The following is a 7000-nucleotide window of genomic DNA, read 5'->3' as shown; positions in this document are numbered from 1 at the left end:
AGGGGTCTATGTTTCTTAAGACTCATTAACCTGTATGCTTAGAATCAGTGAACTTTATTCTATCTAAATTATATCTCAGTAAAGTTAATTTTAAAATGTTTAAACTTAGTAAGTACCTATAAGGAAAAAAATTTCCTTTCCAATGCTAAAAGTTTCTTTGCTCTCCTGCCTCTTTCTAGAAAAATCTCAAATTTAGCAAGTCTTTCTGACTTTGGGCTCTGAGCAACCCTTACCTTGCAATCCTCCTTCCTGCTACATCCACTTGTCTGTGGTGGCCCCGAGTAGGACCCTGGAAATCCCCTCCTCATGAGGACTTCTCTCCCAGAACCTAGCTACATATCCAAAGTGAGAAGGTCTCCAGCTCATCTCCTGCTTATCATGAAAGTCACCTCCCCAGAAAAACTCTCCTTTATTCACTACCTTCTCGCCCATAATTACTTTGTATCCCACTGCCCTGTTTAATTTTTATTGCACTAACTGATATATACCTTTTATTGTTATTTACTTGCTTATTGATTGTCCCCTTCCACTAAAATGGTAACTTCAGGAGCACAGGGACCTGTCTGTCTTGCTCACCACTGTACCCTCAGTGCCCAGCACAATGCCTGGCACACAGTAGTCATTCAATAAATGTTTATTGAATAAGTAACAATCCATCTAGTTCAGTGTCTTCTGGTGGAGAACAATAACATTACATGGGAAATCATAAAACTTCTGATTAACCATGGCCATCTCACTTCATATAGCCGAGTCTTAGTTTTCTTACCTCAAAAATTGGGATTCTAACCAATAGTCTTTTATACCTACCTCTTTAGAACTGTGTACATCAAAAGAGACAATTATGTTTTAAAATATACCTAAATGTGCCCACTAAAACTTCAATGTGGTTGGGCACGGTGGCTCAGACCTGTAATCACAGCACTTTGGGAGGCCAAGACAGGTGGATCGCTTGAAATCAGGAGATCAACACAGCCTAGGCAACATGGTAAAACCCCATCTATATAAATGCAAAACTTAGTCAGGCACAGTGGCACTTGCCTGTATTCCCAGCTACTTAGAAGTCTGAGGTGGGAGGACCACCTGAGCCGGGAGGTTCAGGCTGCAGTGAGCCAAGATTGCACCACTGCACTCCAGCCTGGGTGACAAGACCTTTCTCAAAAAAAAAAAAAAGAGTTTCAATACAAAATAATAATAATAACAATGATAATAATGTCTAACATTTGTTGCACTTTTACTGTGGGTCAGGCATTCTTCTAAGTGCTTTTCAGTATTATATCATATAATCCTCCCAAAAGCCCTATAAGGTAGGTATTGCTGTTATCCCTTTTTGCAGATGAGATGACGGAGGCCTGGAAAGGCTGAGTAACTTGCCTAAGGTCACAGAGCTAGGAAGTCTTAGAGCTGGGATTAAAAAACACAGATAGGCTCCAAAGCTTCCACTCTATACTACTTCACAGGACACCAGGACCTTGTCCATAACATCGTAAGTCAGGATAAATCCTGGCACGGTTCAGGAAACACTGACAGAATGGAGTAGGAACATCTAGGAGGTGACAGGAACCTCTGGAGTAGAGTGGATGATTGGCTGGAAGGAATCCACACTTGTGGACAGGCACAGGTTTTCAAAGGATATTGCTGGCGTAGACCATAGCCCAGAGGAAGGCCGAACTGGGCATCCCCCAAAGCAAGCCGACACAGCTCGTGGGACTCACAGAGCAGGCAATATCCCCAAGGAGAAGCATACGTAATGTTGAAAATGCAGCCTCGCAGAGCAAGGTATGGAGTTTGCATTTGCTCAGAGGGCTCAGGGCTGCTGCTTGTTGGGGGTTGAGGGGAAGCGGAGCAAAAGAGCAACAAAAGATAGGCTGGCTCCCTTGCACCCTGGCAGGAGAAAAGGACAGTCCCTGATGGTATCCAACCAATGCACACCAGAATGTGTGAAGTAGAAGGAAAGGAGGGGTTACAGACAGTTGGGGTGCTCAGGGCGCTTGCCAATCGGTAGGAAAGGATTTCAACATTTGAATAGCTATGGGGCTGTGCTGGTGCCTCAAGTTTGAAATGCCTCTCCCAGGGTAGAAGTTTTTTACTTTCTCTTATCCTCCTCAAGTCTCGGGCCTGGCTAAGAATTGAATTCTAGGTAACACCTGGGGCAAGCCCAGCTGAAGAAAAGGTACAAACCCACATAGTTCCAGTGCCACTGGATCACACTGTCTTATAATGTCTTGTTTTCATGTCTGCCTTTCCACCAGACTACAAATAGCTTGTAATAAATGAACAGATAAGGGCCTCCCACCTGCTGGGCACCCAGCCAATCAATGTTTGTTGAGCAACAGCTTACTGTGTGCTGAACCAGGCCCTCTGCTAGGCTCTTCTCACAGATTGTCACATCTAATCCTCAAGGTGCCTCTGTTGGTAGCCCCAATTCACAACTGAGGAAATGAAGGTACAGAGGATCAGAAAGTTGCCCACATCTGGGATGAAGCCCAGGCAAAATGAGACTTGAGTCTGTACTCTTCACCACCACACTTGACTTGAGTGGCTGGTGGGTGCCTATCCATGTGCAAAACATCTGAGGTGAATAAAGGCATGGCTTGCTTAGGAATCCAGGAGACATGGCACAGGAGTAGAGGGTGCATGAAGGGGAAGTGAAGGATGACAAAGCTAGAAAAGTCAGCTGGCATCAGAGTGCTATGTAGATTCACTGCTAAGTCCAAGGAGAAACCATTTGAAGGGTTTGAGCCCCGCAGTTTCAGAGTAAGCTTTGTGTTCTGGAGTGCTCACTCAGTCTGCTATGGGAAGGATACATTGGAGCAAGCCATGTGCTGCTTAACTGTTCTTTACTTCCTTTGCTTATTTCTGCTTTTTTTCCTTCCTTTCATTTTTCCTTTTTTAAAATTCCAGCTTTGCTGGACTTCACTAAATGTTAAATGAACCAACACACCTCTTGTGGGGTAGATGGGGAAGGTGAGGGGTGTCCTAGAAACCCTAGCTGTGATGGAGACAACTGATGAAGAGGAGAGTGGTAGGTTTTCATTTTCCTTCCCTAAGGTTACACTTGACCTCCAGGCCTTTATTTGCCACTGTCACAACCATCAGATGCCAGAAACAGTAGAAGGCAGACTCCATACTCTCTCACACCTCCAAATGCCAAATGCATATATTTTCAATGACCTTGACGTGGTTTAACACAGCATCTCCCAAAAGATGATAAATCATGTCCCAGAACTCAGCAAGAGAGGAAAGCAAAATAAAACACCCTGATCTGCTAACTTTCCTCTAGGGGGTTGACAGCATCTCACTCCCAGAAGCCCCAATGCCTTGTTGGCTCGGGGACCCTAGCGATGTTGTATAAAGAAGGGAAATATGTAAGTACACCGCTGTGACAAAGAGCTAAGGCCAAGCGGTCCAAGGGTCCAGATTAAGGCTGCAATGTCTTCGGATGCATGGGTTCGCATCCCACCCCTGCAATCTTTTTGTGCTTTCTCCATTTTGTCCCCCCATGGGTTACAAAACGAGGATTCGTTGGAACTTCCTTTGGGCCCCACGCTTGCTCGGGATCTGGATTCCATTTGGCAGCGCGCAGCCTTCCAGTGAACGGGCTTTGTGCAAAGTTCGTCGGCGCTGCTGTCCACAGCAAGTGAGGTGGGTTCAGTTCTTCCCAGGTGCCAACAGTTGAGGCACCCCAGGTGGTGCAACAACCATTGAGGAAAGGCAACGGTATAAATACCCTTGATGGCCTTTTCTCCTTAACCAGGTGGAGATAGTGGTGGGGTGTTCCAGGCTAGTTATCAGTGTAATTAATTTGAAGTAGTGAGGTGAAAAACAGAAGATGCTGTTTCCGCCTGGTTTCCAACCGGGGACCTTTTGCGTGTTAGGCGAACGTGATAACCACTACACTACGGAAACCTGCTTGGCTCTCCTGGCCCATCAGAATGAGGCACGACAACGGGACGTATCTGATTTCTCACGGTGATTCTGAGCTTCCTCCACGCGTCCCTTTGAGCTTGGCTAATGGGCATGAGCACACAAGAAAAGGACGTTTCGGCACTTGGAAGGCTGGACGGATGGACGGCTGGAGCCCAGGAGCTCGAGGCTGCACTAAGCTATGTTTGCGCCACTGCACTCCAGCCTGGGAGACAGAGCGAGACTCTGTCTCGAAAGAGAGAAAAGAAAGAAAAAGCGAGAGCGAGAGAGACAAGAACAGGAAGTTTTCATGCCCGATGTGGTGGCATAAGTGGGCCTGGGAGTCCTGAGAGAAGTTGTGGTGGCGACTTCAGAGAGACGCGAGGCAGTCGAGCTGTCTGGGGTTGACAGTGGGCATGGGGGTGAAGAGCAGGGGTGCTGGCACCGTTTTCTAAGAGCAGAGACTTTCAGAAGAAGATGCTTGGAGAATATGAGGCCATGAGTTCGTAAGTGGAGCTGGAGCTTGTGGGCCTGGAGAAATTGGAGTGGAATGAAAGAGGAAGTAGCCCACACCACCATTTTCATTGTTCCGTTGTTTGGTAGAGCTCTCGATTATCCAAGCAGCCACTGCGGTTGGACATTTAGGTTATTTTCCTCCCATCAACAATGTGCAAGCGTTCTGAGGCTCCCTCCGTGGCAGCATGTGGTACTTTTCACTTATTATGACGAAGATTTTTTAACTTCTAGCCATTCTTCTGGGTATATAGTATTTCTTCATGGTTTAAGTTTGCATTTAACTGATGAGGAATGATGATAAGCACTTTTTCATGTGTATGGCTCATTTTTTTTTATCTTCCATTGTGAGGTGTCTCTTAGATATCTTCCATTAAAGACAAAGAAACAAAAACCAAACAACCAAAACTGGCCTGGCCTGGCGGCTCATACCTGTAATCCCAGCGCTTTGGGACGCCGAGACGGGTGAGTCGTTTGATCCGATGAGTTCAAGGCCAGTCCGGGCAACATATTGGGACACCATGTCTACAGAAACTCCCAAAATTAGCCAGGAGTGGTGGCGCACACCTGTAGTTCCTGTAGCTACTCGGGAGGCTCAGGCGGGAGTATCAGTTGAGCCTGGGAGATTGAGGCTGAAGTAAGCAGAGATGTCACTGCTGCACTGCTGCCAGGACAACAGAGCAAACCCTGTTCCAAACACACACACACACACACACACACACAAGCACACACACCCCGAACACTCTCCTATTTTTTTCCCTTTTAATCTGGAAACTTTTAAATTTTAGCTTCCATGTTTAAGTGTAAATTCTATTTCATATTAATTTTTTTGTTATAGTGTGAAGTCGGGATTAAGGTTAATTTCTTTCCCCTGTGGAGATTCCATTGTTCCTGAACCAATTGTCCCAAAGACATTATTTCCACATTGAATTGCTTTGGTACCTTTGGTGAAAATCAAATAACTGTATATGTGGACTCTAATATTTTTGCTCATTTTTCAGTTAAACGTTTCGAATAGGCCAGGCATGGTGACTCACCCCTGTAATCCCAGGGCTTTGCTAGGTTGAGGCAGGAGGACTGCTTAAGGCCAGGAACTGGACACCAGCCGGTGCAACATAGCAAGGCCACATCTCTACAACAAACAAACAAACAAACAAACAAACAAAGTTAGCTGGGCATGGTAGTACTTGCTTGTAGTCTCACCTAGTTGGGAGGCTGAGGCAGGAAGATTGCTTGGACCCAGGAGTCCAAGGCTGCAGTGAACTGTAATCACTCCAGTGCACTGCTTCTTGGATGACAGAGTGAATCCCTGTCTCCAGATAAATAAATAAATAAATAAATGTTTACATTGTGTGAATATTCCATTTTTCTCTCCATTTATCAATGGATGATCATTTTTTTTCCCACTACTTATTTTATTTTATTTCGAGATGGAGTCTTGCTCTGTCACCAGGCTAGAGTGCAGTGGTGCAATCTTGGCTCACTGCAATCTCTGCCTCCTGGGTTCAAACGATTCCCCTGCTTCAGCCTGCAGAGTAGCTGGGACTACAGGTGTGCACCACCACACCCGACTCATTTTTTGTTTTCTTTGTAGAGACAGAGTTTCAGCATGTTGGCCAGGATTTCTCCATCTCCTGACCTTGTGATTCGCCTGCCTCGGCCTCCCAAAGTATTGGGATTACAGGCATGAGCCACCGTGCCCAGCCTATTTATTTATTTATTTTAAGACAGTTTCTCACTCTGTCACCCAGGCTGGAGAACAGTGGTGCTGTGACAGCTCATTGCAACCTCTGCCTCCTTGTTTCAAGTGATCCCCCACCTCAGCCTCACAAGTAGCTGGGACCACAGGTGTACACCACCAGATGTGGCTACTTTTTGTACTTTTTGTAGAGACAGGTTCACTATGTTGCCCAGGCTGGTCTAAAACTCTTGGCCTCCAGCAGCTCACCCACCTTGGCTTCCTAAAGTGCTGGGATGACAGGTGTGAGACACCTTGCCCACCCTTCTTTCCACTTTTTTGTTATGATGAATAATGATTCTATCAACATTTAGTGTACAATTTTTTTTTTACAAGAACACATGTTTTCAACTCTTTTTCATATATACCTAGGAGTGGAATTGATGGATTGTATAGTAACCCTGTATTTAACTTTTTGGTATAGCAAAGTGAAACTTGAAACTAGCAATTCCACTATTACTGTTTATTTATATGACATTTCCAGAAAAAGCAGATTAAAACAGAGAGAAAACAGATCACTTCTGTCTAGGGCTGAGGTCGAGACCAGAGTTGGCTGCAGATGGGCCTGCTGGGAATTTTTCTGGCAAAGGAACTGTCCTAAAAGTGGATTGTGGTGATGGTTGCAGAATCCTATGCAGTAATTAAAAATCATTGAGCTGTAGCCTTACAATGAGTGGATTTTGTTGTATTGAATTGTACCCCAATAAAGTTGTTATAGAATGTTAAACCATAAAAACAAGCCCCCAAACACAGCAACGAGGCAGTTAGTGTTTCCCTGGGATCAGCTCAGGTGACAGTTGCATTGTGCAAAATGATTCCTGTGACCCAGAGCATCATTAATGTTTA

The 7000-nt window shown here is 45.3% G+C and overlaps 1 non-coding gene and 1 pseudogene across 1 annotated transcript; both read right to left on the bottom strand.

Moving 5' to 3' along the window:
- The window catches only part of LOC105518653, a 24125-nt pseudogene extending 23817 nt beyond the window's left edge, over nucleotides 1-308 (bottom strand).
- Nucleotides 309-3833: 3525 nt separating this feature from the next.
- TRNAV-AAC lies at nucleotides 3834-3906 on the bottom strand. Its single transcript has one exon. It is a non-coding gene; the product is annotated as a tRNA-Val (tRNA).
- Nucleotides 3907-7000: the final 3094 nt, after the last annotated feature.

Source organism: Colobus angolensis, unplaced genomic scaffold (assembly GCF_000951035.1).
Source record: "Colobus angolensis palliatus isolate OR3802 unplaced genomic scaffold, Cang.pa_1.0 Scaffold325, whole genome shotgun sequence".
Taxonomy (NCBI): Eukaryota; Metazoa; Chordata; class Mammalia; order Primates; family Cercopithecidae; genus Colobus; species Colobus angolensis.
Note: the sequence above shows the minus strand (reverse complement) of the source record. Positions and strands in the feature narration are given on the sequence as shown.